We start from the raw sequence: 26763 nt of genomic DNA on the forward strand, positions 1-26763 counted from the left end.
ATATGGCAGTATCACTGGACTGGATTTGTATGGCATTACCACTAGACATATACGGCAGCATCACTGGATTTATACGCCAGTACCACTGGATTTATACTGCAGTACCACTGGACATATACAGTAGTATCACTGGATTTATATGGCAGTACCACTGGACATATACGGTAGTATCACTATACTGGACTTGTACGCCAGTACCACCGGATTTATACTGCAGTACCACTGGACATATACAGCAGTATCACTGGACTGGATTTGTACACCAGTACCACTGGAATTATACGCCTGTACCACTGGAATTATAGGGCTGTATCACTGCAATTATATGGCAGTATCACTGGAATTATATGGCAGTACCACTGAACATATATGGCAGTATCACTGGACTGGATTTATACACCAGTACCGCTGGAATTATACGCCAGTACCACTGAAATTATACGGTAGTATCACTGGACATATATGGCAGTATCACTGGACATATATGGCAGTATCACTGGACATATACGGCAGTATCACTGGAATTATATGTCAGTACCAATGGACATATACGGTAGTATCACTGGACTGGATTTGTACGCCAGTACCACTGGATTTATACTGCTGTACCACTGGACATATACGGCAGTATCACTGGAGTTATACGCCAGTACCACTGGACTGGATTTATATGCCAGCACCACTGGAATTATACTCCCGTACCACTGTAATTATACGGCAGGATCACTGGATTTATACGGCAGTATCAATGGACATATACAGCAGTATTACTGGACTGGATTTATATGCCAGTACCGATGGAATTATACGCCAGTACCACTGGAATTATACGGCAGTATCACTGGATTTATACGGCAGTACCGCTGGACATATACGGTCGTATCACTGGACTGGATTTATACGCCAGTACCACTGGAATTATACGCCAGTACCACTGGAATTATATGGCAGTATCACTGGATTCATACGGCAGTACCGCTCGGATCCGGGTTCGGGACATGAAGTTCGGTAGGGTTCAGTTCTCAGAGAACCGAACCCGCTCATCTCTAATATATATATATATATATATATATATATACAGTATATATATATATATATATATATATATATATATATATATATACTCTAAGTGTATGCACAAGCAGGAGATCACAGCCAGACAGACCGGGGCACACAGCACTGTGTTTCCTCCTACAGTGCTCTGCTGATGGCAGCAGCTCACTCCTCATCTATGATGTCTGTCTGATGTAACCACAAGCCAGTGTAGCCCCACCCCCTGCTTGGGCAGAGAAACATGCACTGGGCTCTGCCAATCAGGGTTAAGCACATGATCATGGGTGTCTTAACAATAGTGCACTGCAGCAAGATGGAGCTGTTATAAGTTGTATCTTCCAACATTACTTCTTCAGGCACTCCAACATGTCCCCTTCCACTAGATATTCTCTGTTGCTGTACAGCCCACCAAATTTATGATTACAGTCATCTGTGTTAAAAAAAAAAATCCTTCTCGTCAATTAATCAGTTCAACATAGGTGCCTGCAATCCTAAATTAAGTGGGAAGTCCAGTAACAGAGCATTTTGCACCTAGTAGAAGGGGTCATGTTAGAGAATATGCTTCTTCTCTAATTCAGTTCTCCCAAAATTGGGGAAACTGCATGCCCCCTGATACTTGGAACAAGAAATGTTTTTATAAGTCTTGGTGGGGAAATAATGGCTTGTAGCGGGAAAGCTCCCTAGGGCTTGTACTGCCTTACTAGTAATCCGGCTGTGCAGCGCAGGCCCATTCTGGTGGCAAGCATTCAGCATAGAGGCCATTATTTGGTTTGTCCCAACAACAATCATGTAATGAAGAACACCTCTTGCAGATACGTTGGATAGAGCATTGCAATGCCCTAACTTATGCTGGTTACATGGCACGCATCTGCTAGTGTTCAGTGAAAGACATTACATTATAATTGTGCCATCATGAAATCTGTCTCGAAAACTTCATTACAAAATATAGGTCTAAGGGGGCAGCTGAAATGACACACCCTACAAAATCTGAATTAGTATAGATCACATTATAGAATCCAAATATTGTTACATTAATCATTATGAGACCTGCCAATAAGATATATATCCTAAATTAGGAACAGTAAATGTACATTTTAATCACTGATATCCGGAATCGTGTTACCGCCCTGAAGCCCAGCCTTCTAAAACTGATTGCCGGTGAAGGGTAAATAAAGGAATGATGACAGCTGCAAATTCACAGAAACGAAACTTAGCCGTTTAGTTGTTTATAAACCTCTCTGGTATGTCACTGCTCTTACTGTCCTGCAGCAGATGTGTACTGTCTGGTGAGTACATTCCAATACTTCATTCTTGGATAATGCGAAGACCATAAACTTATAATTATTTCCTCCTATTAGTAATAATGTAGATATTGGAGAACATAGTGTTTATTTATTACATTACTTTGTTGCTGAATTTTAAATGAATGTTTTTAAATATGAAATAATCTTGGACAACATTAATGTAAGCTTTTGTGTGGTCCTGAGTATTTATGTGTGGTAGGGTGAGTAACAGTGTGAAAAACTCAATTCAAGTCTTGTACTTCAACAAATCTCGCTAGTAACCGTTTTCCTTAGCCAGGTTCTCTTCTTCAGGCAGAGAGGTGAAAGAGTAAGGGTGTGTACACACGGTGAGATATTTTCATCCGATTTTGACTATAAAGTTAAAAATCACAAGAAAAGTTAGTGCAGATCGCTAGGTGAAAGTCACCTTACGATCCCGATGCGCGGTCCCGCCAGGTCGGCATCGCAAGAAAAGATAGACTGTGCAGGCAAGTCAATCCTTGCTAGATCGGTGTACTATCTAGTTCATCTCACATGTCAATGACATCTCACATAAGCCAAAATCGTAAGCACACATAGTCCATATCTCAAGAAAAGTAAGTCAAAATCTGTGCTATCTGGGCTCCAGGTTGTTCAAGGGAAATTGCAAGTGAAAATCGGGCATAACAAAGAACTCACCGTGTGTACACACCCTAACTCTCTCAGGCATGGAAGTTCAAGTTTGGAAAAAAATGGAGTGTTCAACGCTTGGTTTTTCCCCACTTTTTAATTTTCCATGTTTGAACAGGTTTGGTTATCCTAGGGGATTTCCTGCTGCTGGACTTTTAAATGGGAAACACAGGGTATATATCTGTGTTGAATAAAAAAAGGAAATTACTGTATGATAGCTGCAAATTCACAGAAACGAAACTTAGCCGTGTAGTTGTTTATAAACCTCTCTGGTATGTCACTGCTCTCACTGTCCTGCGGCAGAAGTGTCTGTCTGGTGAGTACATTCCAATACTTCAGTCAGGGATAATCTGAAGTATATAAAGTTATAATTTCCTCTTATTAGTAATAATGTAGATATTGGAAAGCATAGTGTTTATTTATTACATTACTTTGTTGCTGTATTTTAAATGAATGTTTTAAAATTTGAAATAATCTTAGACAATATTAATTTAAGCTTTTGCGTGGTCCTGAACATTTATGTGTGGTATCTCCCCTCATTCCCAGTTATGTTTGACTCCTTAGTCAGTGTAATGCTATAGTAGATATCAACTCTGTGGGGGTTATTCAGAGTTATTAACAAACCAAAACAAGTTAGCAATTGGGCAAATCCATGTTGCACTGCAGGCAGAGCCGTCTTAACAGCAGTGTAGGCCCCTGGGCACAGCAATGCACTGGGGCCCCTACCCACCCATCAGCGGTAGGAGTGGGGGGTGCTATCAGCGGCAGCTTTGATGTCCGCAGGCGGTAGGGGGTGTTCTATCTTTTGATCAGCATGTAGGACCTGGAGAAATAATTTCTGATAATTATTCCTTTTTTGCACAAATGGGGCGGGAAGGAGAACACTAAACTGTAGAAGGGGACATTGGGCTGAATGAAGGGGCCTGGTACATGACTTCCAGGGTGGTAGGGGGTGTTTAATACACAGAGGAGGGGTGGATAGTGGAGTGGGCTTAATATTCATAATTTTCCTGGGGTCAGGGCAGCTTGCTTTACTGCAGATATCTCCAGTTCCTGGAAATAGATTTCTTAGCTTTAATGGGATAAAAAAACTAGAGAGTCCCACCTTTCAGGAGTTACTGGGGACTTGGGGAACAGAGTTTAGGAGCCAGAGCAATCCACCAACAAAAATATAAAACTGCATATTAAGCGTGTGGAGCTGGAGCAGGGACCAGCTGCTTGAAGGCTGATATCTCTGGTTCTGGGCATAGTAGAGACAAGAGGCCAGTGTCCACTATGTCAGACAGAACCCGAGATATCTGGCTGGTAAGAACAATTAACAGGCTTGGATGGGGACCACTGCTTTGAAGTGAGATATCTCCGGTTCCCCAGGGCCGATTTTCAAAAAACTGGTACCCCTGGAAAGAGGGGACCCTCAGCTATCAGCCTAGGACCCTTTTACTCCTGGGGCCCTTGGGCAAGAGCCCATTGAGCCCATACGAAAAGACGGCCCTGACTGCAGGTGGGGCAGATGTAACATGTACAGAGAGAGTTAGGTTTGGGTGGATTATATTGTTTCTGTGCAGGGTAAATACTGGCTATTTTTACACTGCAATTTAAATTTCAGTTTGAACACACCCCACCAAAATTGAACTCTCTGTGCACATGTTATATCTGCCCCCCCTCCCCCCCCCCCTGCAGTGCAGCATGGTTTTGCCCAACTGCTAACTTTTTTACTAACTTTGGTTGCTAACAACTCTGAATAACCGCCTGTGTCCCTCTCTTTGCACCACCAGTGAGGGGGCAAATTCTCATCAAATTGTTATGTTAGAGGTGGTTGATGTTTCTTCTACATCAATGAAATTTAAAACAAACTTGAAGCAAATAATAAAGAAAAATGGATATCACTCCCTTAAGTTAGCAAAATCAGGGATGTCCAATGCTTGGGATTCAAATGATTCGCACGGGAGGAAATCAAGGATACTGACGCCGGCATACGGACACCTGGTGAAATTTGCCCGGTATCCCCACTCAGGTGGTGGTCCATGCCACCACCCAAGGGGGAATATAACCCTGTGGTGACTGAAGCGTGGCGTGCGCAGCAAGCACACGTGGGGACTCGCTGTGCTCGCCGCCGGGATTCTGGCTGTCAGGATCCCGGCGTCGGTTTCCTGACCGCTGGGATCCCGACAGCCAGGATATCATGCTGAATCAGATTCGCACCTGTGTTGAATGTTGTTTATATGATTGATTGCAAAACTGCTCCATCTGTCCACTTACTGTATGATTACAGTTGCCCAAAGTAGAATATATACTGTACTTTCAAATTGTGACATATTTTTAATCCTGAAAAGCAAGTGTTACCAGGGCAGGAAGGGGGCACTATGTCAGTTGGATTAAAAAAAGGGGAGGGGTCGGGAATGGTAATGTTTTTGTTTTCCAAGGCTTTCTTCAATTTAAAAAAAAATGGAGAAAACAATACATTTTATTCTTTGTTTTTTATTTGTCAGTTTTTGTATAATTTCCTTCGAAACACACAAACATAACACATGCAGCAATACAGTCCATTCACTGATATACTGTAGTCAATTTGCAATATATATGAGTCTAATTGGTCAGGAACATCTTACAACTCAAAATACAAATACAAATAAAACCCTAAAGCTGTATCTCACATAACATGTGACATCACATTATGTGGCGCTGGCACTGTGTGGAGGCAGTAGTCATTTTTACTCTTCACAATAGTCATTGTTAACTGTGTTTAAAAGCATCATATGAAAGACTGACAGATACTACAATAAGCATGTAGCCCTAATGTAGAGAATAGAATAAGTCATGGAAACATAGAATTTGACAGCAGAAAATAATCTCTTGGCCCATCTAGTCTGCCCTTTAAAGTCCAACTAGTAGGTGACATTTGGCCCTTGGTAAAAACATGCTGTGCTGCTTGTGGGTGGGGGAAATGGAAATGGACAGACTTAGGGGCAATCCAGTTGTAGCAAGTTACCGGCATCCAGGGTAGGCCTGGCCCACAGGGGTACGAGGGAAACCACCGGTAGGCCCCACTGCCTGGGGGCCCACTCCTTCCTCTAGGGATCAGGTTCCAGACTCTGCACTTGTATTATACATGGTAGATATGTTGCATTGCACTGCACTAAACTATTGTGTATTTTAAGCCTCTGTGGAGGCTGGCCACACCCCCTTTGTAAGCTGGCCACACCCCTAAGTATGGGCCCCATTCACTGCATTCCCCCGGTGGGCCCTTCATGCCCCAGTCCGACACTGCTGGCATCCAGATAGTTTCTCCAACAACTGGAGGTTAGTAACTTTAAGAGTTTTCCTTCACAGTTCATAGAACTCAGGAGCAGTTCTTGGTGCGGGCAAGCAGTGCCTGCGCCCGGAGCGTTGCGGCCTGGGGATGCGTCCTCAGTCACCCCGTAGGCACCGCCGCCTACCCACACCCCGCTTCCCGGCTGCAGCAGACGCCGTGGGCTGTGTGGGCGTCCGCTGCAGCCGGCTCCAGTGACAGACACTAGAGGTCAATATTGACCACTAGTGTCTGTGCGGCGCTGCTATGGGAGAGACGTCATGATGTCTCTCCCATAGAGTTGAGCCGCGGGAGGCCAGACGGAGCAGCAGCAGCAGCAGCGGTCGGGAATCAGGAGCGGGGCAGTGGTAAGTATTGTTTTTTTATTGTTGTGTGTGTTTGTAAGCGGATTATAAGGGGCACAGAGACAGGGGGCACAACTACTGGGGCAAAGCAAAGGGGCACAGCAACAGAGGGCACAACTACTGGGGTCACAGCGACAGGGGGCACAACTCCTGGGGACACATCAACAGGGGGCACATCAGCAGAGGGCACAACTACTGAGGGCAAAGCAACAGGGGGCACAACTACTGGGGCAAATCTACTGGGGGCATAGCTACAGGGGGCACAACTACTGGGGGCAAAGCAACAGGGGGCACAGCGACAGGGCACAACTACTGGGGAAAATCTACTGGGGGCATAGCTACAGGGGGCACAACTACTGGGGGCACAGCTACTGGGGCATAGCTATAGGGGGCACAACTACTGTGGCAAATCTACTGGGGGAATAGCTACAGGGGGCAGAGCTACTGAGGGCACAGCTACAGGGGGCAAAGCAACTGGGGGGCACAACTGCTTGGGGCAAATCTGGGGGCACAGCTATTGGGGGCATAACTGTGGCCACGCCCCTCCCCTCCCCTATGAAAACATGCCCCTATTTTTTGCCGTGCGCCGGGGGGGCGCCATTGGAAACTTTCTCACTCGGCGCCACAAGGTGTAGAACCGGCCCTGATAGAACTGAATAGAATAGAATACTAATTTTTATAAATAGGCATATATATGATAGTATGTTAATTGCTTTAGTAATCAGCAACATCATCACCTTTGTGGTACCATTGGTATCCCTTAGTTATCTGTACTTTGATAGTATTCTGTAAGTCATTAATAGCAAGGATATGCCAGTTATTATAGAATTACTGTATAGTAGTTCATATATAACTTAAATGGTTTGACAATGTGACCTGTTTGTGAATTATTGTGTTAAATGTTTTATTTTTGTAGTGTCAAAGTGGAAATTAGTATTGTGATTGAAGTGTGAGATAGATATCCTAACATTGGAATCTGAAGACCCACAGAAATACAAAGTAAGTTTTAACTGCGTAATTGTAAATGTGTATTTTTTTTTTATTAATAGTGGTAAGGAAATTCATGTTACTGAAACTGTGTCCTCTCAAAAATGAATGTAAAAATAAAAAAAGAAGAAAACATTTTTTTAAAAATTTTGAACAATGTTTATTTGGGATACGTTCAGGATGCTGGCGGTTGGGATGCCGTCAATATAAATCCCGACGTAGGAATCCCGACATACGGCCAAAAGAGCAGCGCCAGAATTGTGACATCTGTCGAAGTGCCCACGCCAGAATCACAACAGCCAGCATCCTTATCTTAAGTATGCCGGGGACTGTTAGGTTTAGGCCACAGGGTGGGAGGTTTGGTTTAGGCACCACCGAGGATGGTTAGGGTTAGGTTGCGGGGATTAGGATTTAGGGTTAGGAGGGTAGGGAGAGAGGGTTAGTATACTTACCAAACCCTAATCGGGATTGTCTCCATCAGGGTGCCGCTCTTCTGACCACCGGCATCCCGATCACCGGTCACGCATATCACGCCCATTTATTTGCAGCCAAGTTCAGGCACCTGTGATTTAGATTATACTATATTTTAACACACCAAACACAATGGTCATTATAAAAACATGAGTGTCAGGAATTACATACCTTCCAACATTTTATTTACTATTTCTGTGGGACAAGCCTCTTATACAGTAAATCAGTACAAAGGGTAAAGGTTTGGCATTTATTTCATGTGGCCAAAGTAAATTTGGGACAAACTATACAGGGATCGACTGGAAGTGTTCAAGTTTCCAAATTGTGAGGTAAGACATATTGAGGGGGAATTCAAATGTTTGAAAAGTCGTTCGGTGTCTGTTTTTTCCTGTCTATTAGATAGGAAAAACACAGACTCCCAACTGACTTTTCAAACAATTGAATCTCCCCCATATCTGATATTAGAGATAAGTGAGCCATATTTCCTAATGTATAAAAGCGTCATAAATAGCATTCTAGCTATGCAATGGTATAAAATAAGTTATACCCCTTTTCCACCAAAATCCTGGGTCTGACCTGGGAATTGAAATATGGTTCAAATCCGGATTAGTACTGGGTACAGACCCCATTCACACTGCGGCTCTGACACTGCATATCGGTGCGGTTCACACTGCACATGGGTGCAGCCTCTCTTCTTCCAGCTCTTGGGGATGACATTATCTCCATGTGCCAGGAAATCTCAGCATGCTGTAGATGGGACCTAGGTCGGATGACCCGGGTTACCCGTTTACACTGAGCTTTACCCGGATCCTTTCTTTGACCAATCCTGGTAGCTACCAGGGAAGGAATGCCAGGTAACTGGACCTAGGGCAGGGGTTATCAGCTACCTTTGATAGTTATTTGGTTATGTAACATACTGTAATGATGACATGCAGTGATTAATTTAAGTAAATCCATCATGTGTCATATAGTCTGTATATGGAATAATATGTGTACTCAATAGAATATTCAAAGGTCAAAACAGCATAAAAAGTTTGATGCAATGAGTATAAATGAGTATAAACAAACATGCTACTGTAGGTATTTAATCTACAGTATACACCCCCCCCCATCCCGAGTTTTCAACTCACTTATTATTATTATTATTATTATTGTATTTTCATTTTTATGTTGATTGGAAGTGGCTATTATATTGTACTAACTGTTCTACCCATTCTTCACACGGGAATTTCTGATTTTCATGGTTGTACATATAAATGAGTGTTAATAATCTGGTAAACCTATAGAGCTGTAAATTTGAGACGTCTTAATGTAAGTAAATATTAATCCATGGTTCTTGGCGTTACCCGAGGAGCACCCGTAGCAGATATGGTAAAAAGTGACAGGACCATTTTTGTAGTTTACTAATTCTACCCACAGGAGGTGCAATCCAAATTTTGATCCAATTGTCCATTTGGGCGTTATCATTCACGCAATGCAAGCCAAGCATCGGTAATGACGTCAATATGTCAACTCCATTTTCATCCCCTAAGGGGAGGTTTATTAAATTTCTAATGACGTACTTTTCCTATTTCCCACCGGTTGAATACCTATGTTAAATTTCAGCTTCCTAACATAGTGGGAAGTAAGTTTTAAGGTGATGATGGATGTGACCAAGCCATGGCGAAACGTACGTCATCCTCCACCTAGACGTACACCTTCTCCAGATGGGCGGGACACAAACCCGATCCGGCATCTAGCTTCTTAGCGGCTCCCTGCTTCAGATGCGGTTTTTCCACTGCAGCAATTCATCACTATATGTCCGTCTCCACACAGGTATTCAGAGCGGCTCTCTCATCCCTCATTGTGTGCCTGCCCCCCTGCAATATGTTTTCATATCAGGGGTGGGGGCATGTGATTGCGGGACAGCAGAAGCCGCTCGCTCTGCACCTATCTTTCTGTCACGGTGCCGGTATCGCTCCCCACTCTCATTGACCTCATTCACTGCCCAGGCACATGAGGCAAAAGTAGAAGGGGGGTCCGCCACACGCATCAAGACACCTCTGCATTTTTCTCTGGTATATTTCTTTTTGATGCTCTATAACTTCTTGCAAGCATCAGGTTAATGGATACACCAGCATACAATATTGTACAGAAGTTGATGTGACAAGTGTATTATTTATCAATCCCTGCTGGGATATAGATTCACATGACCTATTCTGCTATTTGAAAAAGTGCACACAAAGGTTGCATGAGTTAAAACATTTTGTTTATTTTGAACATATATTACGCAAAAGTGTCTTCTAATCACTGTGTTGATAGATGCAATAACTTTGGATGCAAAAGTGATCATAGCTTTACACTAGAGTTACTGGGATACTAAATAGGCCCTGAGGGGATCAAAACTATATACTATAACTACTGGGAAACCAACAGGCCCTGAGGGAATTTGATCTCTCTCACCACAGGTTGCCATAGGCCATTTAGGGACATGTGCAATATATAGCACTTTCTTGTGGATATATGACCAAACGGGCATCCACTTTGAAATTTGCCCGAATGGTTGATGTAATTTCTGTCACTGCTTTGGTAAAACATTTAGTAAGCAAGATGCATGTTTTGAGCAGCACAATCATCACTCTCATTTTGTGCTAAACAGATGACAAAATAATAATTTATCATCACAGCTTTAATAAGCAGTAACAGTTCAATTCTCAAATGTGATCATTGGCAACGTCTATGTACATAAAGTGGCAACATTTTTGTGTAGAGGTTCCCATTGAATGGCAACAATTGTAACTGCGTAGTGCTTTCCAACTCTAATCAATTTACTGACATTGTCTTTGTCAAACAGTAACCATTTCACTGGAGTTTGAACTCTTGCATCAATTTGACTGTTATCTGTGTCCCTATTAAAGGGCAAATATCAATAATTGTATAGTGATTTTCAGCTGGCTTATTATGTGATTAATAATTGATACTATTATTAAGAGGATTACCGCTCAGGAAGCCGCAGGCAAAATTCTATTTCTGGAGCAAAAAATGAATTACAACAATTTCTCCAGACGTTATTGAATACAGAATATTGCCACTACCTACATTTATGTATTTATTTGTCAATCTTATATTTTGCTGTATTTATATGGCTCTCACCCTTACTTCATACATGTATATAATGAGGACCAATTATGGTCAAGAAGTGTATTGAATTTTGATATTACAAGAGGGCCATAGCACATTGTTATATGTCATTTTTCTATCATCATATATAGATTTTTTCTGAAAAATAAAAAAATTATATAAAAATAAAAAATAATGATAAAAAAATTTAATATAAAAATGTATCACAGTATAAAATAATATTTCTGGATTAGCAGGAATGTTGAATTTCACAGTTGGTCACAGTATCGCTGTGGGGTACCCCAATCTGGACAGTGGTGGGATGAGGTGAGCAGGGTGAAGGTAAAATTAAATATCCCCGGACTCCCCGCTAACCTCCTCCGTCCTGTGCAGCAGGAGACGTCCGCAAACACAGACGTCTGCCAGTGTTCAAAACCGGAGGGACGCGGTCATTCCTGCTAATCCAGAAATATTATTTTATACTGTGATACATTTTTATATTACATTTTTTTATCATTATTTTTTATTTTTATATAATTTTTTTATTTTTTATTTTTCTTTATCATCATTCTTTGCCTAACTTCATGATTATCACTATCATTTTTTTCATGTATTTGGGTAAATGAAAATTTTGACCCTATACTATTTATATACAAATAAACGTCAGTTTTTTTCATACTACATATTATTCCGTGGTTCTTTCACTTAAACTGACAATTTATTTTGCAAGCAGGCGCAGTTGTGTAAATCCTGTTTGAACTTTAATTACTGGAGGTTTCTGGGTTTAACCTCTCACACGTACTGCTGCCACCCCAGTATTACTTATATAAGTAGAGCGTTGGTCACATTTACAAATAAACAGCCTCTACATATTATATATAACTTAGTGGCGCACCTCCAACCATACACAATCTTTTGCTCTTTAATAAGACTAAATTATATTTATAGGTTGGTTCTCATGTAAATAATCCTCGTATATCATCGAACAGACCTGTGCATCGTCCCTTTGGACGGGTTGCCTTCCCCAGAAGCAGTCATTATATCACAACAGGATGCTCTAATTATCACATAAGATAATTGAGAGTCCCAGAAGCAGACTGGGAGCAACCCATCATGTACTTTGTGACAGAATCAGCTTCTCTTATAAATGGGGGATTTAACCCTGCACCTGGCAAAGGAACCAATGTACATACAGGAATGGGGTGCACTGGAAATAGAGAAAGGATTTAATATATCAGAGTACTGTACAGTATGTCTAACACCTTTATCAATGTAGCAATTGCACCAGCTAGACAGGAAAGGGCATATGAATCAACTGGCCAGAACCATGTGTCCTCCTCTGCTACAGAATGTATTTGGACAATTCCCTTTTTAGGTGATTTAAGCCTCTTTCTGACATACTGTTGGGAATTTGTCCAAACCCTGGTAAATAGCAGGGTTTAGGACCCGTACACACTAGAAGATTTTTTCCAGCTATTTGAGCGATAACTACGGCTTTGAACGATCTATCATTCAAACCATCTAGTGTGTACACAGCCAACGATGAACAATCCGCGCACCCGAGCTCGTTTGAAGTGGGTCGTCAGTCGTCCATGAAGGCAGCTCAGTCCCCTCAATCTCAGCAGGTCGTTCGTCATTCAGACCATTTGTAAAATCGCTCAGTGTGTACACTCAATATTGTTTGTCAGGGAGTTCAAGGGAAATCGCTCATCTTCCAAATTGTCCATCTTTCACATCTTTCAAGTCTTCTAGTGTGTATGGGCCTTTAGTCACGGGTAGTTTGCATTCAGACATGCAGAAATCCCAGGTTGATGCATGTTCATGTTTAATACATTAAGGGAACCATAGATATTCTTTTTTTACCCTGGTACCCACCAGCCACAAGTACCAGGATGGGAACAATGGTACTTAGCATTGGCCTACGTAACACTAGGTGCAATGGCCCAAATACATGAACTCTTCACCTAAAACAGCAAGTGATTAGTATTTCTAATTTTCACTCATTGATGCTCATCAACAGTCATTTGCATTTTTTAATTTAAAAATGTTTCTAATGTCAAAGATAACGCATAGAAAGTAAAAACAGTGAAACAGCAAAAATGTGCAATACAAACCTACAACACATTTTGTGAAGAAGAAAACTGGAAATACTTTTACTGTAAATGAGAGGGAGGAGAGAGGAGTGGTAAGGGAGATTGGCAGCAAATTAATGAGGGAAGGATGGGGGTTACGGAGAGGGAAGAATCCAAAGACAGAGGAATAGTTGTGTTTAAGAAGTAAAGAAGACCTCAGAATTACAGATTTTTTTTTAAAAAAGGACATTTCAAGGTTGTGAAGTAGAGACCAGGGCTCCCAGACTTCTTGAAGGAGTGGGAGGAGTTCTGTAAAGACACTCATGATAAATTCCAGGTGATTTGCATTTTAAGCATACAAATAGATGGATTCAGTGTTTTAGAGGGCAAAATTGAGTTGGTGCAACAATTAGAAAGTGAAACGCTCCAGACAAAACAGCTTTGATGAACTATGCCCATAGTTGGTAATACCCCTTTTAGACATCAGACTCGGGAAATTGCTGGGTATATCACGCCGGCAAATTCCCCGGTCTCAGCTCATTGACCCTGGTCGGGAGCAGAGTCGCGGTCCCGGACTTAGTCTTGGGTCATTTGCATTCAGACCTACCTAGATCCCAGGTTGATGCGCATTCACGAGCAAAAACCTGGATTTTGAAGTAAGCCTGAGAAGGTTATAAGACAGCCAGGGCCTGCGCCACCACTAGGCAGCTTTAGGTAACTGCTTATGGGCGCCGGCACTTGGAGGGCGGTGCTGAGTGAAGCAACAAAATCAATGATGTCACAGACTCACAGGATCTGCACTGCGCTCACCATGAGGGATGTATGGCGCCTGCTCACCCGGTGTCATTGTTTTTTGTGTGGAGGAGCCGGAGCTGCTGCAGTGCAAGCTGTGTAACGTTGCAGCTGCAACCATGGAGGATGTAGCAGGGGAGGACAAATCCTGGCCCTGCCTGCTCTGCCCTGGTTGGCTCTCGATTTGCGGGTATTTAGGGGACGGGGCCTAATGCCACGAAGTCCCAGCCCCATCATAGACCTGTGCACCTCTAGTCGGTATCCTCCTTTACAGATGTGAGTCTCTAGTTATATATGTGCTGCAGTGTGATTACACCGTGTGTCCTGCCGACTTATACTGTATACAGGATGTATATATCACCCAGTGCATTATATGTGTGCATTATATCTTATATTCTGTACTGTGTATATTATATATGCAGCAGTGTGATTACGCTGTGTGTCCGCTGTGTTATATACTGGGGTGGTCTTCAGGTTGCCGGCGGCCGGGCTCCCAACGACCACCATACTGGCGCCGGAATCCCGACCGCCGGCATAAGTCAACTTTCTCCCTCTTGGGGGTCCACGATCCCCCTGGAGGGAGAATAGATAGCGTGGCGTGCGTAGCGCCACTGTGCCCGCATCGTGGTGAGCGCAGTTGTCGGTATGCTGGCGGTTGGGATTCCGCCGCCGGTATGCAGGTCGCTGGGAGTCCGACTACCAGCAACACATACTACACCCATATACTGTGTGTATATATAATACATATATAAGTAATATGAAGATATGCACTCTCCAGGCTCTCATTAGAATTTTAAATATTTTATTAAGGCATAGATACAATCAGTATTGATGACGTTTCGGTCCTCACAGTGAAGACCGAAATGTCAGCAATACCGATTGTATCTGTGCCTTAATAAAAGATTTGGATTCTAATGAGAGCCTGGAGAGTGCACCCCTTCATATTACTTATGCACCTGGAATGAGGAGTTTATCTTCTGAACATGGTAAGTAGCTCTCCAGCACATTGTTGGATTTACTGTGTGTGGACATTTCTCACATATATATATATATATATATCTCTATCTCTATCTCTATCTATCTATCTTTCTCACCCAGCGTACTGTAAGTGTACATTATACTATATGTACTGTGCATATTATGGGGGTCATTCCGAGTTGTTCGCTCGTTATTTTTTTTCACTACGGAGCGATTAGTCGCAAACTGCGCATGCGCAATGTACGCAGTGCGCCTGCGCCAAGTAAATTAGCACAAAAGTTTGGTATTTTACTCACAGCCTAACAAAGTTTTTTCATCGTTCTGTCGATCGTAGTGTGATTGACAGGAAGTGGGTGTTTCTGGGCGGAAACTGAGCGTTTTCTGGGAGTGTACGGAAAAACGCAGGCGTGTCAGGGAAAAACGCGGGAGTGTCTGGAGAAACGGGGGAGTGGCTGGCCGAACACAGGGCGTGTTTGTGACATCAGACCAGGAACGAAACTGACTGAACTGATCGCTATTTGTGAGTAGGTCTGGAGCTACTCAGAAACTGCTAAGAAATTTCTATTCGCAATTCTGCTAATCTTTCGTTCGCTATTCTGCTAAACTAAGATACACTCCCAGAGGGCGGCGGCTTAGCGTGTGCAATGCTGCTAAAATCTGCTAGCGAGCGAACAACTCGGAATGACCCCCAATGTGCACTGCAGGGGAGGCAGATTTAACATGTGCAGAGAGGGTTAGATTTGGGTGTGGTGGGTTAAATCTGCAATCAAAATTGCAGTGTAAAAATAAAGCAGCCAGTATTTACCCTGCACAGAAACAAAATAACCCACCCAAATCTAACTCTTTCTGCACATGTTATATCTGTCTCCCCTGCAGTGCACATGGTTTTGCCCAACTGCTAACAAAGTTCCTGCTACGATCAACTCAGAATTACCCCCACTATATCCCATCCACAATCTCATATATTTGCCCAGATCTGTGATTCTGTGTATAATGCTGGGCGGGGCTCTAGCAGGGTCTGCCCTTCTGAATCACATATCACTGTGAGCGAGAAACAACCCCCCCTTACACACACACACACACACACACACACACACACACACACACACACACACACACACACACATCATTACTAGCCCTGGGCCAGATACACAGGCTGCAGCCATATGCCACGGTGGTGACAGCTCCATAAGCAGGGGGGGAGGGGGGGGGGGGGGGAGTGTAACTTGTAACTGTGCGGTTCCCCCTCCTCTACCCCCCTTCCATTGGTTACATAGCCAATGGGCCACATACACAGGCTGCAGCCTTACCTGTGGGTTACAGCGCAGCTCCCCATCCCGGGAACAATTACGGCAGCTGTTAGATGTGGCATGCAGAGGGCGGCAGCGGTGTTGCACCGTGCCACTGATACTTGGCCCAAATCCCAGTGGAACACACAGCGCGGAAGCAGCGACGCGAGGGCCGGCCGCAGCCAATGGCTTTTCAGCGGCGGCCAGTGATGTCACGGAGTAGGGCCTTCCGCTGTGCTCTGGCGGCTGCTGCTGTACACACAGTGTGGTGGCTGCCGGGTGCTGCTGGGGGCAGCGGTGACATCATGGGGGTGGGGTTTCCAGTGTGCTCTGCCTGCTGCTGCTGTATACACAGCGTGGTGGCTGCCGGGGCTATGGTGTAGTGGGGACAATATCATCACTTCAGGTACTATTAGATAGCAAACATGTTATTGCATAGTCTTTGTACTGCTGTGGTACAGCCAATGGGGTGCAGTTGTTAACAGGGTGTCACACAGTGGCGTAACTCCCGGAGGCAATGGAGACTTTCGCCGCCGGGCGTCAGCCATCAGAGTGGCACAGACGAGCAGGCACTGAGGTTCTAGATGAATCCATAGATGAATCCATCTATAACCGCTGTGTGTTTAACCGGCGCTGACCATGTAGCGCATCTGCCGCTGCTGATGCTGTCTCACAGCATCAGAGTTCTGGGATCCCGTCACCGCTGCCGCGCCGCCGCTGTCACAGCAGAGTCGTGCATAGACAAACTAGGCTTTTGCATTGCCTAGGGTCTGGCTCTGCTTAGAGTGATGGTGGTTCGAGGGACAGCGGCTCTGCAGTGATTTCAGCTGTCCGTCTCAGCTGAAATCGGGCAGCAGGATAGCTCTGCAGGAGGGAGGGAGTGCTAGCGCCAGCTGGCTGGCTGCCTACTATAAACATGCCGTTCCGTTCGCATGGCCGCCAGCAGTACAGATCGCTGGGATTGGACACAGCATGGTGAGTGACCGGGTTGTCCTGTACCCATCTAACCACCCCCCCACCACCACCACCACCACCACCCCTGTGTGTTACCGCCCTGTACCCCTATCAGTCTGTGTGTGAGTGACCCCCCTGTATTCCTCAACCCCTGTGTGTGACACCTTGTGCCCCCTAGTCCTTCCCCCGATGTTTGACACCCTGTACCCACTACCTTTGTGTTTATGTCACCCTGTACCCCCTACCTTGTGTTTTGACATTTTGTACTCCCCTGTATGACAGTTTACACCCCCTACACCTGTGTGTGTGACCCTGTGCCCCGAACCCACCATGTATGACACACTGTACACCCTCTACGTCTGTGTGTGTGTGTCACCCTGTAGCCCCCATCCCCCCTAATGGTGAGTATATTTTTTTATCTGTGGAAGGGTTAAATTGGCTTTTTTATTGTATTTTTTCCATGCCCTTCTCTCCCCCATTCATATAATTTGTCCCTGGCTCCTAGTCAGCATCCACCAATTCCTCTGTCCCCTGGTCACTGCCCGTCACCCACACCCATTGTCCCCAATCAAACAGCCCATTACCCCACACCCTTTGGCCCAGCCTTCTAAGCCTGTCACCCCAAAACTTCTGCCTCACAGTCACTGCCCGGCACCTGTGATCAAAATATACTCACCCCTGTCCCCCGCTCACAGACCATAACCCCAAAACCTCTGCCTTACAGTCACAGCCGGTCATCCTACACCCTCTAACCCTGCTCACAGGCTATAACCTCACACAATCTGCCACGCGTTGGGTATGGGTGACCGGTGGCCGGGATATCGGCGGTCAGCATACTGACACCGGGATCCCGGCCGCCAGAATGCCTGCAGGGGGCGATCGCAATGAAGTGTCCAAGTCCAGTGAGGAACGCCACACAGATGAATATGTCTGTAGTATCTGGGGCCCCTGGGTCCAGAGGGGGCCAACACCACACACATTGCACCCATTTCTTCTATACTTACCTTTCTGGTGTCCATGTGTGGGCCCCTCATCTCCCGTAGCCAGCAGCGCTCTGAGCAATAGAGACTTTAGCACAGTGCCAGAGTTTACAGCGCATGCACAGGTCTCTGAAAAATTGGCTGCCGCGCAATTTTTTCGTAGACCTTCGCATGCGCTGTAGACTTTTGCACTGTGCCAATCTTTAGTGCTCAGAGCGCTGCTGGCTACAGGAGAGGAGGGGGCCCACACACGGAGATTGCACATGGGTCCCCTCCTCTCTAGATACGCCGCTGACAGTAGCATATGGGGGTCACCATTGCTGTGGGGAGGAGGGGGGGGCACCACCGTCTATATCGCCTCCGGGCATTTGGTATGAACTTACGCCACTGGTGTCACACATAGTATTGTGCCAGCCGGCAGCCCAGGTGTATGAGGCATTACATAAACATTACCAAACACTACCCTGCTGCATGCATGCCCACAGGGTACAGGGCAACCCCGGGTGGGTCCCACTGCCAATGGCCAGCCCTTTCTCTATGGATCAGGGTCTGCATTGTGCAACTATACATATGATACATTATACTGCACAGGACTAGGGTGCATTCTCTACAGTGCATTGCTGCTACTAATCTGAGACTTTATCATGCATACACTACTAACTCATTTTATAACGCTGGCCGGGCCTGTAGCAGGGACTGCCCTTCTGCGTCACAAACCAGCGACTATACTACACTATGTGTTTCATCGTGGCCTGCAGCCACTACTCGCGCTGTTACAAAGAGCTACACCCCGGCCCATAACCATCGCACGCCCTTTGTCCATGCAATATTTAACCACTAACACAATTATGATTGCAGGTAATACTCCATATAATACAAATATAGCACGGCCAAAGGGCGTGCAGGGGTTCAGGGGGTGTAGCCTGCTGCATAAGATACAAAAAGTTCAAACACAAGGGTGTGCAGGGGTTAAGGGGGCGTAGCCCCTTACGACAGTGTGAAGAGCGCCCGTAGGGCATGATGAATCACCTAGTATGTTATATATCTTCTACAGGTAGTTTGCAATATGGGTGTAAGACGAGACACCTGAAAAAAATTATATATTTTAGCATCAAAGACACGTCAAAGATTAAAAAAAACTAAAGATAGAAAACAAAAAATACTACACATACTTTATATAGACATGTCTCTGGAACACAGAATGCTAACTAGCATTGCATGAGGTTTGTCCTTTGACAAAAGGGGAGTGGGATAAATTAGCCTTTTAAGGAATTCAGAGTTTGTATATTCTCCCCGTGCTTATGTGGGTTCCTCTGGGTACTCCGATTTCTTCCTACAATCCAAAAATATACTGGTAGGCTAACGGGCTTCTGACAAAAAAGTTAGCCCTAGTGTATAAGTTTGTATTTGTATGTACATGTGTTTAGGGCAGACTAGATGGGCCAAGTGGTTCTTATCTGCTATCAAATTCTATGTTACTATGTTTCTAAAAAGCATTCCATACATTCCCACCAGTTACAGTGGAATACATATGTTTGTTTATAGGTAACATGGCCTGTGCATATGATGAAGATTTTTGGGAAGAGGAGACCTTGCCACACTTTCGTGAAGTTACCCTTCAAAGTAATGCGAAGCCAAAGAATGGGAAGATCTATGTTATGTACCATGGCACTACTTTATCTTCAGCAATTCAAATCATTGAGAATGGGTTCCAGAGATCAAGAAATGGCATGTTAGGGAAAGGTATCTACGTTAGCAGAGATATAGACAAAGCAGCACGGTATCCTCTGGATGATCATTGGGATCAGGTCATCCTAAAGCTGAGAGTGAATGTAGGTAAAGTCAAGAAGATAGATTACCAACAACATCCACTGCAGAAAAGATGGCACAAAGAGGGGTATGATACGGCCTGGGTACCCGAATACTCTGGAATGGTTAATAGTGGGTTAGAGGAAGACTGTATCTGGGACCCTGAAAGAATCAAGGTGGTGGGATTTGCTAAAGTCCCACCATTGTCTGTACATAAATATCTTCACAGATTGCTTTCGGAGTACACAGAGGATGATGATGAATAGTGATTACTGCCAAATTGTATATTTTCTCTATAATCCTTGTTTTGTACCTCTTGAGCATGCCTTATATATCTGTCACTTGAATGTACTTATTAAACAGTTCTGCCCATTTGTATCACTAGAATCATTTTGAAAGGGGAATTCATGGTGTGGATGTCGCTGATGCTTAAACACATCACAAATTTTATTCACCTCATGTAGTATAAGCAACCCGTTATATGTAATGACCATTGCTAGTTTTCAGCAGGAACTGCAGATGTAACATGTGCAGAGAAAGTTAGATTTGGGTGTGGTGTGTTCTAACTGAAATCTAAATTGCAGTGTAAAAATAAAGCAGCCAGTATTTACCATCCACAGAAACAATATAACCCACCCAAATGTAACTCTCTCTGCACATGTTACATCTGCCCCACCTGCAATGCAACATGGTTTTGTCGAATTGCTAGCTTTTTTGGTTTGCTAGCAACTCTGAATATCCCCCATAATCAGGAACTGGGTTTCTGAACCTGTCCTGTGCCAAAATGTATTATAGATAAATATGTGTCAAGTGAATCCATAGTAGTTTGATGCATGGAGTGTTTCAGGGCTTGATGGTAAAAATGTTTTAGGAAAATAAAAACCAAAGTTTTACTGTAGACTGTTGCAGGTAATAGGAAGCACTGGTCAGTACACATGTATAACGAACTGGGGGAGTTTTATCAAAGCTTTGAGAAAGATAAAGTGGAGAGAGATAATGTACTAACCAATAAGCATCAGTCACTTTACAGGCTGTGCTTAAAAAAATAGTTAGGGGCTGACTGGATGGTACTTTATTTCTCTACACTTTATCCAACTCTAAGCTTAAAAAACATTCTTAGATGGGGAGAATGTTTGCTGCCTACACTTGATTTTATTTCATAGCTGTTTCATAACTACTACAGTCAAACTAGACTTGAGGGGAGGGAGGTGTAATACTACTTAGCAGGAGAGTAATGCTTGAAGTGACAACTTTACTAACTAGTGGTCAGTCACACTAGTTACTAGAAGCAAGTAGAAACCAGCCTGAGTCATCAGTAATTGTGTAGTACCCCCAGATTTTGTGGAACTACAAGTCACAGCATGTCTGCTTGAGAATTGCTGGGTGGTCTGTACATAACCCAGCACAAACTTTTCCCTAGGAGAAAGTACAGGGACAGCATGGGATAATGCAGCTGAGAGTGTTATACTGCTGATCATGAACTGGTCTCCTAGTTTGCACCTGATTGGCTCCTCCAAAAGCGGCAACCCTGTATATGGAATGTTGGCCCAGACAGAGGGAGATCATATATTACAGAGCAAGATCATATATTACAGATCATGGGATTACAGAGCAAGGTCCCGTGTCCTAAGTGTACAGCAGCGTGACTCAGGGAGAGGTGATAGAGTGTGGAGTGTCAGTGGTAACTGGTGGTGGAACGGAGGGGACAGTGTGCCAGGAGAAGGGTGACGGCGTCCTCAGTGTTCCATGCCCCGCGGTCCTTGCTAGCAGCAGTGTCAACGTGACCATCGGAGAGCAGCCTCAGAGGTATGGAGCAGAAAACAGGGGAAACCACTGTATCAGCATGCAGCTGGTATAGAGTGGGAGGCCCTGCACACACAGAGAGATCCCGCAGCTAGATGCAGCAGTGTGTGGGAGGCCAGAGTAACCAGTACATACGCTGAGTACCTGCCTTCACCATATAGTATAAGCCCGGGGCCAGTGCCGTAACTAGGCATTTTAGTGCTGTGTGCAAGAAACGGCATTGGCGCCCCCCCCCACCACCACCACCTTATGCAAAACATGGGCAGTGCGCACCTTAGGCGTGCGCAAAAAAATTAGGGACGTGGCTTCATGGGGAAAGGGTGTGGCCACAAAATAATACCAATTCATACTACGGTGCACAGTAGTCTCCATTATTCAAATTACACCGCACAGTAGCGCCACTACACCAGGTAGAGCCCCTTTTACACATTACGGCAGACAGCGTCCCCCTTTTTACACATTACAGCAGACAGTCCCCCTTTTTACACATTACGGCAGACAGCGTCCCCTTTTTACACATTACGGCAGACAGCGTCCCCTTTTTACACATTACGGCAGACAGCGTCCCCTTTTTACACATTATGGCAGACAGCGTCCCCCTTTTTACACATTACAGCAGACAGTCCCCCTTTTTACACATTACGGCAGACAGCATCCCCTTTTTACACATTACGGCAGACAGCATCCCCCTTTTTACACATTACGCCAGACGGTGTCCCCTTCTTACACATTATGGCAGACAGCGTCCCCTTCTTAAACATTACGGAAGACAGCGTCTCCCTTTTTACACATTATGGCAGACAGCGTCCCCTTCTTACACATTACGGCAGACAGCGTACCCCTTTTTACACATTATGGCAGACAGCGTCCCCCTTTTTACACATTACGGCAGACAGCGTCCCCTTTTTACCATTACGGCAGACAGCGTCGATAGAGACAGACACTTACTATCTCTCCCCGCTGTCCTCTGTGACACTGGCTGGTGCTGCTGTGCTGTGCTGGGGCGGGATGCGGCTCGGCAATTGAGCTGAGCGGCGCTGGCGGCTGGAGCATGCTTGCGGGTCCTCCCCGCTCTGAAGCTCCGTACAGTGGAGCTGAGGCAGAGCTGGATTAAGGCTTTGGGGGGCACAGGGTACTTAAGACAGGGGGGCCCCAAAGCCTAAAATAAAAATAAAACAGATTGCAATGGTGGCGGGCACTCACGGTTATGCAAGAAATGTAATGCAAAATGCAACTTTTTTTAATAAACGAAAATTAGAAGCATTTAACATTACATTTCTTGCATGACCATGAGTGCCACTGCCATTACAATCTATGTATGTATCGTGTATATATATATATATATATATATACACACACATACACACACACACACACAGTGTATATATATATATATATACACATACACACACACAGTATATATATATATATATATATATATATATACAGGTTGAGTATCCCATATCCAAATATTCCGAAATACGGAATATTCCGAAATACGGACTTTTTTGCGTGAGAGTGAGATAGTGAAAACTTTGTTTTTTGATGGCTCAATGTACACAAACTTTGTTTAATACACACAGTTATTAAAAATATTGTATTAAATGACCTTCAGGCTGTGTGTATAAGGTGTATATGAAACCTAAATGAATTGTGTGAATGTACATACACTTTGTTCAATGCACAAAGTTACAAAAAATATTGGATAAAATGGCCTTCAGGCTGTGTGTATAAGGTGTATATGTAACATAAATGCATTCTGTGCTTAGATTTAGGTCCCATCACCATGATATCTCATTATGGTATGCAATTATTCCAAAATACGGAAAAATCCCATATCCAAAATACCTCTGGTCCCAAGCATTTTGGATAAGGGATACTCAACCTGTATATATAAAACTCATAACCTAAACTTTAAGGGCAGCCAGCCTTACTTTTTTTTTTACTTTGCTGGCAGGCTGCTAGCACACATAGGAGAGCAGCAGTTCTTCTCTCTGGCTGCACACCACAACCCCTCGCTCCAAAGCTCCAGAGGCCGTCCGACTCCTCCTTGTTCCCTGCAGCCTTCACAGATGATTGGGCAGCTGAGCCGTCGCTCAGCTGCCCTGCTTGTAGCTCAGCTCCCTTGTGGCATCACTGGCGTGCGGCGCTGCGCCAGTGTTTTGTAGTTGCAGACGTCACAGGAGCCAGGAGAGCCGGGAGCCTGGGACAGCCATCGCCCAGCTGCCTGCCCTGCTTGTATCTTGCAGTGCAATGGGAAGCCGCTGCCGGGAGCACAGCACCGCAGATCGGATCAAAGATCCGCTCTGTGGTAGGTGGCGGGGCTTCGGGGCGGATCCTTTTAAAAAATCGGTCTCTGAGCTGAGGCGGATTGCAGATGGGGCATGTTGGTGGGTCCTCCCCGCTCCCATGCTCCGTAGTGCGGAGAGAACCCGCCAACATGCCGCAAGCCGCCTCAGCTCCACTGTACAGATGCTCCGTACAGTGTTCAACAGGGCCGTGACTGCGCTCCCCAGGGCTCTGCGCTGTGTGCGAGGCCCCCCTCGCACACACCTAGTTACGGCCCTGCCTGGGGCCCTGGTCAAACCATTCACAGGGAATGTTTGGGACAGTTATGGGACAATCAGTCTGTTATTAAATTAAAGGAGACTTACACCAATTTATGGAGAAGCACTTACCAGTTTGGGAGGAAAAGTGTATTATTATTATTACCGCCCGGGACCACGCCTGTCACTGTGTTCATTCTCATAATTAACTTTATACTTTGGGGCTTTATATACTGTATATGCATATATATCCCTATTTCAGCCACTTTGCCATATATTGGGAGACTGTTATTCTACCCTGAGCTCAGGTATATTTGAACTCTGCCCCAGGAACATTGGGGGTCATTCTGAGTTGATCGCTAGCTGCATTTGTTCGCAGCACAGCGATCAGGCTAAAAAAATGGCAGTTCTGCGCATGCGGCGCAATGCGCACGCTCGACGTACGGGTACAACAAACAATGTATTTTCACACAGGGTCTAGCGATGCATTTCAGTCGCAATGGCTTCCGCAGAGTGATTGACATGAAGTGGGCGTTTCTGGGTGTCAACTGACCATTTTCAGGGAGTGTTTGAAAAAATGCAGGTGCGCCAGGGAAAACGCAGGCGTGGCTGGGCGAACGCAGGGCGTGTTTGTGATGTCAAATCCGGAACTGAATGGTCTGAAGTGATCGGAAGCGCTGAGTAGGTTTTGAGCTACTCTGAAACTGCACAAAAAATTTTTGCCACTGCTCTGCGATCCTTTCGTTCGCACTTCTGCTGAGCTAAAATACACTCCCAGTGGGTGGTGGCATAGAGTTTGCACGGCTGCTAAAAACTGCTAGCTAGCGAACAACTCGTAATGACCCCCATTGATTCAGAGAATTACTTCAGTGTTATGCTAAGAGACACTTATAAACTACATGGTTAAAGTACTATTAGGTTGGGAAGCTACCCATGACCATAGAGTGGAATATTTGCATTGTGATATGTGCTATTGTATGTGGTATTTTCAGAGTGACATGTGTTATTGACCACCAGTATTTCGAAGTGGTATATGTGCCGTACTTATCAGTATTACAGAGTTACAGACATCATTGGCAGAATTGTTAAGAAGGATTATTGCTGCACTCAGATCTTCTGCATAAACATGTTACATTTGATTGTTGTGAACCCGGCATACGGGTAGCGTTCCCTCATCTAACTTACCTCTTCCATATTCAAATAAACTGGCTTCAGTGAGGCCGGAAGTGTCATCGCACACAGTTTTGGTCCGTGTCTTAATACCACGTTACTATCTAGCGAACCTGAAGCAGGAGCCATCTTTCAGGTGACTCAGCAGAAGTGCCGGGAAGATCAAGAAAGGTCAGTGAGTAACCCCTATACCGTGAACCGTACTTACCAGTGTACCACAATTGGGTCTGGCTAAGGAATTGGGAGGATGGCATGCTGCACTATTTTAAATAATGTATTTTATTTTCCTACTTTACTCGGTGCATGTGCACACAGGAACTTTAAGAGAGGTAGGAGCCCGTGTGAACTCTCCGATTGGGCCCGCTCCTCTCCGGCGGTGCAGTAGACTTTGGCATTGTGCCAGAGTCTCCTGCGCATGCGCAAGACCCCGGTAACATGGTGCCCACGTCGCATTCCCGGGGACATCTCAATCGTGCTTGCATGAATCACCGGAAAATAGCTGCGGCAGCCATTTTCAGAGTGATATTTACAGCTGCGCCGCAAGTAATGGGCCGACGGATAGGTGAGTATAGTTAAATGGGTGAACCCATTATAGATATGCCAGTGCACATGCATCTAAACTGTTTTGTGTCGCTAAGTATAGGATGAAGCCTAGTGAAAAATTTAATAGTCTGTGACTTGCAAACATCGGCAAGATTTCTGCAAGCATGCCCAATGTTTGGAAGTGGCAATCAGTTATAAGGCAAGACCAATTGAAAACATTGGGCAGACTCACCAGAACCTTGTGGATACTGTCAGGCCCGTCATCAGGGGGGTGCTGGGTGCACAAGTGTGCCGGGCCCGGCTTCTCTTAAGAGAGAGGAGGGCCCGGGATGCTCATGCAGCCGCCTGCCTGCCCGCCGCCATACCGTTGTCATCCCTGCTGTTCTGACGATGCCCCCGATCCTCCAGCAGCTCTGTACTGAAAAAGTCTCTCCCAAAATGGCCACTGCAACAGAGGAGCCCTCTAGTATCTTTAATAACTGTCTCCTTTGAGGCGGCGGACATTTTGAGAGGGACATTTTCAATACAGAGCTGCAGGAGGACGAAGGACAGCAGCAGAACAGCGGGGACAGAGGCAGGCAGGCAGCAGCATGAGCATCTTGGGCCCTCCA

At 44.9% G+C, this 26763-nt stretch overlaps 1 protein-coding gene across 3 annotated transcripts in view; it reads left to right on the forward strand.

Annotated features, from left to right (window-relative positions):
• The first annotated feature begins 2231 nt into the window (after nucleotides 1-2231).
• The window catches only part of LOC134966441 (myb-related transcription factor, partner of profilin-like), a 91138-nt gene continuing 66606 nt past the window's right edge, over nucleotides 2232-26763 (forward strand). Inside the window, exons 1-3 of one of the 3 annotated variants that reach the window (XR_010188650.1) lie at nucleotides 2233-2339; nucleotides 7576-7658; nucleotides 19827-20466. The gene's annotated coding sequence lies outside the window, so the exon portion shown is untranslated. Of the gene's footprint in view, nucleotides 2340-3049; nucleotides 3322-7575; nucleotides 7659-19826; nucleotides 20467-26763 lie in introns of those variants that run through there. The other 2 variants (XM_063943192.1, XM_063943193.1) reach the window with 2 other exon arrangements.

The sequence above is a fragment of the Pseudophryne corroboree genome, chromosome 10, assembly GCF_028390025.1.
Source record: "Pseudophryne corroboree isolate aPseCor3 chromosome 10, aPseCor3.hap2, whole genome shotgun sequence".
Classification (NCBI taxonomy): domain Eukaryota; kingdom Metazoa; phylum Chordata; class Amphibia; order Anura; family Myobatrachidae; genus Pseudophryne; species Pseudophryne corroboree.